This window comes from Podarcis tiliguerta (assembly GCF_965153285.1).
Source record: "Podarcis tiliguerta genome assembly, chromosome: 9".
Lineage (NCBI taxonomy): Eukaryota > Metazoa > Chordata > Lepidosauria > Squamata > Lacertidae > Podarcis > Podarcis tiliguerta.
Genome location: NC_139542.1, coordinates 2119668 through 2129731, shown reverse-complemented (window position 1 = coordinate 2129731; position 10064 = coordinate 2119668). Strand labels below are relative to the sequence as shown.

The 10064-nt window shown below is 51.4% G+C and overlaps 1 long non-coding RNA gene across 1 annotated transcript; it reads left to right on the top strand.

Moving 5' to 3' along the window:
- The first annotated feature begins 6664 nt into the window (after positions 1–6664).
- Positions 6665–8129, top strand: LOC310657810. The gene is made up of 2 exons (XR_014501958.1): positions 6665–6940; positions 7415–8129. It is a non-coding gene; the product is annotated as an uncharacterized lncRNA (long non-coding RNA).
- Positions 8130–10064: the final 1935 nt, after the last annotated feature.

Sequence of the window (10064 nt, the reverse complement as noted above, 5' to 3'; positions counted from 1 at the left end):
GGGGGGCAGGAGATAGAGGTGAGGCTGGCTGCTGAAGAATCCAGCAAGTCTCCCCCTCCTGCTGCAACCAGCTGCCCTTCCGCCTGCTCTCCCAGAACAAGGAGAGGGATGAAGAGCGCAGAGAGAAACAAGGTGACGTAGTCTCAGGTTGCTGGGGGAGGACTAGTTGAGAGGGGGGAAAGGCAGGCACCTTCAGCTTTTGCAACTGGCTTCTTGGGGCAAGGAGGAAGAGCTGCTGGGAGCATTCGCCCTGTGCTGTTTGGGTTTCTTTGAATAAGGAGTTAACTTCAGATTATTCACCAAAGCCAGACTAAACGTCTTTCCTTCTGCAGTGTTGGATGGCAGGTGGAGAGGAGTTCCCTACCAGGACAGACTTTGCTCGTGTGCCCAAGACATCGATTCTATAAGACAGATTTTGCTGCACTGTGCAGATATGAGCAAGCCAGGGCTGAACTGATATTACCCTTGCTGGTACCTTTCCCGGGAAAATCAGAGGCTCACTATGTCAGGTTCCTATTGGAAGACCGGACAAACGCTAGAACATTAGCAGTGGTGAAGTTTTTATCGGTGGTTGCAAGAACCAATGATTCCTATCTTTAAGTCTGAAAAAATGCTTGTTTAACCTGGAGGTAGGCTGTCTGAATTGTGCATTGCTTTGTAACAATTTGTTGGGTCTCTGGACCATAATAAAGATTGATTGACTGAAGAGTTAATTTCACTCACACCAGCAGATTTGCTGCTGACCTACTCCTGACAGGTGAGGATGAACACCACCACAGCTATAGGTCCTGCCCCCTAAGCTATGCAGGGGCTCACATCAGATATCTAACCAAATTCAATGGGCCCTTTTAAAGCATATCTACGAGACTTATATTGGAATGGCCCCCTTTTGACCTCAGCAAGGCTTACTTCTGAGTAAACACACATAGGATGGTTCCCATGAGCTTCCTCTCCTAGGGACAGGGGCGTTGTGTGAGGTCACAGCACCTGGGGAGGGCCCATGCTGGGAGTTGGGGGGCAGAGGGTGAAGGAGCCCTGTGGGCTTGGCAGACCGAGGGAGAAACGAGCTCCGTTGGCCACGGCAAACAATGTCACCGGAGCACGAAGGAACGAGCCTCATGGGCCCTGACCCTGTGAGGCTGCAGGGTCCCTGAGATGTGCCCCCTCCCCAAAATGTGCCAGGGCCTCGGACCCTCACTGCCCACCCCACCACTTCCTTCAATTTCAGACGGAGCTCTTTCCAGATACGCAAAAGTTGGGCTGCAGGTGACCTCTGGGCTACCCTTCTGGCAGTACAGTTTGGATGGGGGGTGTGCGTGGAGCAAGGCCCCTCCAGAGAGGCTTCTGCGAGAACGGGTGGCGCAAACCAGCGCAGATATTTGGAATGTCTCCGGCGAATCAAATCCCTCCTGGACTTCCGGATGGCAGAAGAGAACAAAACAGACGGAAAAACCAAGACTCCGTGCAGGAGGAAAAACAGCTGTCAGTCTTTGGGATCCCCTGACAGACGGCTGCAGAGCTGAGAGCAGCCCTGGGAGGCACGTGCCAGTCAGGAAAGGGTGACATTGAAGGGGAGCAGCACCTCCCCATCTGCAGACCTGCCTTCTGCCTCCCCTGGACTCGGAAACAGCACGGTGGCCGGGCATGGTGGTTCTCTGCTCTGCCTCCACAGAGGCAGCAAAGCTCCCAGAAAGCAGCTCCTGGGATCCTGCACATCCTGCTTGTGGGTTTCCCATGAAGGACATGGTGAGAAGAGGATGGTGCGCTGAAGGAACCCTTGGCCTGACCTGGCAGCCTCCTCTCCTGTTCTTATGTTGGGGGGCCTCCCTCTGCCATTCTCTGCCCAGCAGGATCTGCCTGCCAGAGGAGAGGATAAAAACCCATTTGCCAAATATATGGAAGGGAGAGGGAGAGATGGGCAGCAAAGGGAGATATCTTGGCTTGGAGAAGCAGGAACTGCCTACATTGGATGCTGAGCATCTTTCTTCTGAGAGAGGGATGCAGGAATAAGGACACACACACACACACCTCTGGGCAATGAGTGCAATGAAAACACACACACACACCAACCCCGACAGTCTGTCGCAGCAAAGCCAAGAAAAAGTACTGATTTACGCAGCACATAGTTAACCTGTAGAACTCCTTCCCACAGGAGGCAGTGATGGTTTTATAAGAAGATTAGACCAGAGCTGTTTGGCCATGGAATGGTCTCCCTTGGGAGGTGGTGGACTCTTCTTCCTTGGAGATTTTTAAGCAGAGGTTGGATGGCCATCTGCCATGGATGCTTGAGCTGAGATTCCTGCATTGCAGGGGGTTGGACTGGATGACCCTCGGGGTCCCTGCCAACTCTATTAAATTCACAGAGGAAGAAAAGGGTGTTGTTGGCTAGTAGCCACAATGGCTGTGCTCTGCCCTTCCCAGTTGGAGGCAGCCATGATTCTGAATGCCAGTTTCCGGAGACCACAGGAGGGGAGAGTTGCTCTTGTGCTTGGATCCTGCTCGTGGGTTTCCCACAATGGGCATCTGGTTGGCCCCTGTGAGAGGCTGGAGGAGATGCGCCAGCAGGGCTAGTCTTGCCCTTTTACAATTTACAAAGGGGAGACACAGTGATGTTGTTTGATAATGTTGATAGGAGAGACCTTTATCCAGCTCAGATGCCTCCATTTCCACAGGAGAGGCGAGGGAGCAGTTTGGGCTGGATAGCACCCTGAGGATGCTCCCTGGCACAAGCAAAGATGCCAGGGGACCCACACAGAGCCTGCAGACCACCTGTCCTCTCCAGGGACAGGTGTGGGAGATCACCTGTGCCCTTGTCAACGGGACGAGCTCCATCCGGCCGGCCCACCGACTGGGCAAAGTTTGCCATGCGCCTCCCAGGATATGTGCCGGGCCAAGGCCGGGTCGCCATTCTTTATGCATGCGTGCCCTGATGCGGCCTGACATGGAAGCTGCATTTGGTACCTCGCACATAAGTGATCTGAACTGCCTGCTATTTTCGTTGACGATAATTTGCTCCGTGTTTGCGTGCAGTTCATGGCTCGGTCAGCCTTGCCTGATACTATATTCCCGTTTGTTCCACTAAAGGTTTCGCTGTCAGCTCGACTCAGCCTCGACGGGCTTGATGAACCGTGAATGCACCGCGACTGGGGATCGGGACACGTGAGCTTGCCGCAGATGGGAACAAGCCGGACTGGCGGGGGCAGAGGAGAGGAAAACCAGGAGCCAGCCAAGCAGGGGGCACAGGGGCACGGCCATAGGAGTGGGCACTGAACCCATGGCAAGCACCACCATTGAGGAGAAGACTGGGGACGGTGGGGAAGAAGAAACTCGCAAACAGTATCCAAGCATAAGAGCAACTCTTCGCTCCTGCATGCTGGAAATTGCACCCAGAATCTCAGAGTCAGGCTTCTCCTGCCCCCGAACTAGAAATATTCATTTTCTCCATGAGGGAAAATGGCCCTGTGCAAAGCACGTCTTGCCATTCCATAAAGTGCCATTATGCCAAGAGGTGCCTCAGCCTCTGGGGATGCGGGTGGTGCTGTGGGTTAAACCACAGAGCCTAGGACTTGCCGATCAGAAGGTTGGCGGTTCAAATCCCCGTGACGGGGTGAGCTCCCGTTGCTCGATCCCAGCTCCTGCCAACCTAGCAGTTCGAAAGCATGTCAAAATGCAAGTAGATAAATAGGTACCACTCTGGCGGGAAGGTAAACCGCGTTTCTGTGCGCTGCCCTGGTTTGCCAGAAGCAGCTTTTCCATGCTGGCCACATGACCCGGAAGCTGTCTGCCGGCTCCCTCGGCCAATAAAGCGAGATGAGCGCCACAACCCCAGAGTCGGCCACGACTGGACCTAATGGTCAGAGGCCTTTTACCTTTATCTAGTCTAGCACCCAACAGTGGCTAACCAGGGTGGGAAACCTGCAAGCCAGATACGTCAGCAGGGGTCAGCAACCTAAGGCCCATGGGCCGGAAGCAGCCCATGGAGGTCATTTGACCGGCCTACGAGCTGCTCCAGAATCGAGCTGCCCACTCGTGAGCTGCACTAAACCGGCACAATGCGGCGCAGGGACTCACTTCTGCGGTCCTGGAAATCGCATCTGTGCATGGGCAGACACCGGAAATTGTGGTCGTGCATGTGCAATCCGGACCACGGAGGGATCTCTGTGGGACCAGTCCAGCACAGGCCAGATAAACCTTGCTGACCCCTGCATCAAAGGATGAGGGAGCTGAGTGCGAGGCCCCAGGGTTGGGGGTTGCAATAGGAGCAGGCAGTAAACCCTTGCCTACCAACACGACTGAGGATAAATCTGGGGACTGTGCAGATGAAACTAGCAAAGGGTGCATGCTCCATGTGCAGGGTGCTGGCCCCAAATGGTAGTGAATAATAATAATTTATTATTTATACCCCTCCAATCTGGCTGAGTTTCCCCAGCCACTCTGGGCGGCTCCCAATTGAGTGCTAAAAACAATACAGCATTAAATATTAAAAGCTTCCCTAAACAGGGCTGCCTTCAGATGTCTTTTAAAAATAGGATAGCTGCCTATTTCCATGACATCTGGTGGGAAGGCGTTCCACAGGGCGGGCGCCACTACTGAGAAGGCCCTCTATCTGGTTTCCTGTAACCTCACTTCTCGCAATGAGGGAACTGCCAGAAGGCCCTCGGAGTTGGACCTCAGTGTCTGGGATGGATGATGGGGGTGGAGATGCTCCTCCAGATATACAGGACGGAGGCCATTTACAGCTTTAAAGGTCAGCAGCAACACTTTGAATTGTGCTCTGAAACGTACTGGGAGCCAATGTAGGTCTTTCAAGACCGGTGTTATATGGTCCCGGCAGCCACTCCCAGTCACCACTCTGGCTGCCGCATTCTGGATAAGTTGTAGTTTCCGGGTCACCTTCAAAGGTAGCCCCAAGTAGAGCGCATTGTAGTAGTCCAAGCGGGAGATAACCAGAGCATGCACCACTCTGGCGAGACAGTCTGAGGGCAGGGAGGGTCTCATCCTGCGTACCAGATGGAGCTGGTAGACAGCTGCCCAGGACACAGAATTGACCTGCGCCTCCATGGACAGCTGCGAGTCAAAAATGACTCCCAGGCTGCGCACCTGGTCCTTCAGAGGCACAGTTACCCTATTAAGGACCAGGGAGCCCCCCCCCACCTGCCCATCCCCTGTTCCCCCCAAAACAGTACTTCTGTCTTGTCAGGTTTCAATCTCAATCTGTTAGCCGCCATCCATCCTCCGACCACCTCTAGAAGGGGCCCGTATTCTGCCTTGGGCAGTGGTCCGCCATGCACCCTGCAACACCGGGAGAGCCCTTTTCTCGCAGTGGCCAACCAGGTGCTCTTTATGGGAAACCTCCAAGCAGCACCCAGGCATGAGAAGGATGCTTTCTATAGGGCAACTATCCTCTTCTGTGGTTTCCAGCACCCGGGACTCATAAGCGTTGCTGCCTCCGACTGTGATGGCCACAGCAGAGCCACGCCAGCTGGTCACCATTGCTAGCCTTCTCCTTCTCCTCCACAAATTTCTCCAATCCTCCTTAAAAGCCACCCAAGTTGGTGGCCATCGCTGCCTGCTGTGGCAAGGAGTTCCACCGCTTAACTCTGTGCTATGTGGAGAAGGACTTTCTTCATCCTGAATCCCGCAGCATCCAGCTTCACTCTGTGGGATGTGATGCACAAGTAGCAGTCAAGTTCAACATTCCCAATTTTCCTAGAGTGGACATGCAGGGGGATGTTTGGTCCAGTCAGTTGAAAACTTCCTGTTTCCTCCTGACTGGGACATACTTCCTCTTGCATGTGGCTAGAGGTGGGCATGACCTTACCTGTGCAGGTAACAAAACCACAAGGCACGCAGCCCTCCTCCCTCTTTTCCATCTTCCTTTTGGCGTGTGAACAGCAGTGACTGCCAGTCTGTGGTCACTGGGCTGAGATCCACATGTATATACTTTGTAACTAAGTCTGCCTTCAGGGATCCATCTGTGAACTGAATGTGTGAGTAAACTTTTTTTATATACTTTACACAATATTGTGGCGTGTTTATTCTTTTAGGAGGGATATAAGGGGACTTACCAGGAATCTGAGAGGCTTAAACAAGCCTGCAACCAGCTTCCCGCTGTGTGTTTAACAGGGGGATATAAAACTCTGCTAAGTTATAGAACTTGCTAGCGCAAGTTGTGCAGCTTCTTTTGCAAAGGGGAAAAGCCCCCTTTTTTGAGGATCAGCTCAAAGTTGTTGAGCTTACTTTGCAAAGGGAAAAAATCCTGTTTTTATGGGGTTCAACTCAGTTCTGCAGCTTCTTTAGGAAAGGAAAGGGAGCCATTTCTACAGTTTCCAGACAGATACAGTGGTACCTCGGGCTAAGTGCTTAATTCGTTCTGGAGGTCCGTTCTTAACCTGAAACTGTTCTTAACCTGAAGCACCACTTTAGCTAATGGGGCCTCCTGCTGCTGCTGTGCCGCTGGAGCACGATTTCTGTTCTCATCCTGAAGCAAAGTTCTTAACCTGAGGTACTATTTCTGGGTTAGAGGAGTCTGTAACCTGAAGTGTATGTAACCTGAAGCGTATGTAACCTGAGGTACCACTGTAATCTAATCAGCCAGTCATATGTCGCTGGGGAAACAAACAGCCTCCGTCTGCAGAACATTCAACAATGGAGGCCTGGGAAAGGGGGCGGAAACGGAGCCAGTGATCGACCACACATTCGCTCCATAAGATGCACAGACATTTCCCCTTACTTTTTAGAAGGAAAGCAGTGCGTCTTATGGAGCGAAAATATCTACTTTGCACAAGATTGTGGAGTGCTTATTCTTTTAGGAGGGATATAAGGCGACTTACCAGGAATCTGATATTGAGAGGCTTAAACAAGCCTGCAACCAGCTACCCGCTGTGCGTTTAAAAGGGGAATGTAAAACTCTGATAAGTTATAGAACTTGCTAGCGCAAGTTGTTGTTGTTTAGTTGTGTCTGCCTCTTCGTGACCCCCTGGTCCAGAGCACGCCAGGCACTCCTGTCTTCCACTGCCTCCCGCAGTTTGGTCAAACCCGTGCTGGTAGAACACTGTCCAACCATCTCGTTCTCCTTGTGCCCTCCATCTTTCCCAGCATCAGGGTCTTTTCCAGGGAGTCTTCTCTTCTCATGAGGTGGCCAAAGCACTGGAGCTTCAGCTTCACAATCTGTCCTTCCAGTGAGCACTCAGGGCTGATTTCCTTCAGAATGGAGAGGTTGGATCTTCTTGCAGGCCATGGGACTCTCAAGAGTCTCCTCCAGCGCCAGAATTCAAAAGCATCCATTCTTCGGCGATCAGCCTTCTTTATGGTCCAGCTCTCACTTCCATACATCACTACTGGGAAAACCATAGCTTTAACTATACGGACCTTTGTTGGCAAGGTGATGTCTTTGCTTTTTAAGATGTGCAAGTTAGGAAGGATATTAATAAACAATATATCCTCTCCTGCCTCCCTGAACATTCCCACACACTCAGCATTCACTCAGCACTGGATGAGCATTGCTGCTCTCGGCATGCCGTGTCTAACTTTTGTTTTGCTTCCTCTTGTTCTTTCAACTGAAAAGTTCCAAACACCTTGGCTCCCTGGATTGCAGCTTTGCACTGCAGAGCCAGGGGCGCCGTCCCTTCGTGGGCCTCCAGGAGCCACTAATGCAGTTCAGGGAGGCAACATGTAGGCCGTCTCCCCCCGGTCTCGTCCCCCATCCTCTCACCTCCGGATAGATGAGACTCCCTGAATCCCAGCGCCATTAGGAAGTCTGCGCGCAGCATGTGAGCTTCTGGGAACCCAAAGTGTGGCTCAGGAGAGAGCCGGTGGCTGCCACCGGGTCACTTTTCCTCGGAAGACCCTTCCAAGGCCTTGCGAGGAGTTTGGCGGGGAGGGGGGCAGACAGGCGCTTCGCCCGGCACTTGTCGCTTGAGATTTTGACGTCCGAGGTGCTGAAATGTTAACGGGACCCTCCAGAATGCTCTGCGACATTTCCTATTCCCTTTATAGGCGACAGCTCAGACCCCACAGCCGGGAGGGGGCTGCAGACGCGGCAGAATTTCCTACAGCACTTGGCATGTTCTGGGATAGAGGTGAGAAGAAAGAAAGAAAGAAAGAAAGAAAGAAAGAAAGAAAGAAAGTTCAGCATTTGTTTCTTTTCTTTTTTTGGAAATCGTTTTCATTTCATTTTACCAATACTAGATTATTAAAAAACCCTAATATATATCCATATACAAAGATTTCTCCGTATCTCAGGACTCCCCACCCCCCTCACTGGAGTCCCATTTTAAAGATTTGAACATTTAAACATTTGAAACTGCATCTCGTTCCAACTTTTATATCAGTCCATATTATCCATGGTAATTATCGCACTACAAGTGAAACCAGAAAGTTCAGCATTTGTCAAGGCTGAATATACACATCAGTGTGGAAAGGGACCCCCAAAGGTCATCCAGTCCGACCCCCTTCAGGAATGACAGCTAGAGAATCCCTGACGGTTTCCCATCCAACCTCTGCTTAAGAATCTCCCAGGAAGGATAGTCTACCATCTTCAGGAGTCGTCCGTTAGCGGTTGCTGCCAGAAAGTTCTTTCTAACGTTTAGTTGGAATCTCCTTTCTTGGAATTTGAATCCACACCAATCATCTAAAGCCCCCCAACTTTGTTCCATGGCTGTGCCTGTCGAATATCCGATCTCAGCCACTCTATCGGACCTTATCAGAGGCGAGGAAAATCAGAGGGGAGGTTTTGCATAATCGAGCTTTGATTCATTGAGGAAGATCGGATTTTCGCGAGGTGCAGCTGTGGAACGAAAAGAAAAGCTCTCGCACCCAGGGGAATTAATCGGGACGTGACACATTCAAAATGCAGGTCAAGAGAAAGGGGAGATGAGCCCAGAGTTAAGCCTGGAAGGACGGATGCAGCCTTGAGAAAGTGGGATGCAGCCTTGAGCAAACTTTTTCAGCAGGGGGCCGGTCCACTGTCCCTCAGACCTTGTGGGGGCCGGACTATATTTTTTTGGGGGGGAATGAACGAATTCCTATACCCCACAAATAACCCAGAGATGCATTTTAAATAAAAGCACACATTCTATTCTTGTAAAAACACACTGATTCCCGGACTGTCTGCGGGCTGGATTTAGAAGGCGATTGGGCCGGATCCGGCCCCTGGGCCTTAGTTTGCCTACCCATGCTCTTGTGGATCGAGAGACTCACAGGAGGGAAATGAACACCCAACCCATAAGAAACAGCTCCTCTAAGGCTCCAGGCTGGCCTCTTTCGAGTCAGCAGCAGGTGATTCCACATCTGGAGGGATGACGTGATCCGAGCACGACCCTAAAATGGACAACAGCCGCAACTTTGCAGGAACTACTCCGAAAAGAATAGCTATTATGAGTTTTTTGGGGGGTGAAGGACTAAACCTTTTGCAGGCCAGGTCAAGTTCTGAAGCACAGGTGGGCAACCTGCAAGATCTCTCTGCAATAACAACAACAACAACAACAATAAACAAAATATTAAAAGACACCAACAAAATCAACCATTAGTTCCAGCCTCTGATAAGAGCAAGAGGGAGAGAGGGAGAGAGAAAGGAGATATGGAAAAAGAGGGGCAGATCCCTTATTTTTCATTTTATTGATTTACGAATCCCCTTCCATGTGAGCCCCGAGGCGATTTGCGTAACGGTGGCCTAAAATAGCTTCGAAAGTCGTACGCAAAACCCCGACAGCTAGAAATAGCTGTAAAAAACCGAAGCAGAATAAACACCCAAGGCCTTTCCGCCCAGCTGGAAGAAATCTGTCAAAACTGAAATGCCTTTGATTGTTTCCGTAAAGCACTTTGCACCCGTAGCCAGCCTGCAGCCCTTGAGAAGAGGATTCTGGGATAGAGGGGCCTTTGGCTTGACCAAGCAGAATCTCCTGATGCTCTTATATTAATTGAAGATGACATACAAGCGAGCTGAAGGGTTAACCTGAGCCCAGGCACAGCTGGCTTCACACCACCTCTGGCATTCTAGGAGACCTGCCTATTCCTGCATCGCAGGGGGTTGGTATGGATGACCCTTGGGGAACCCTATGATT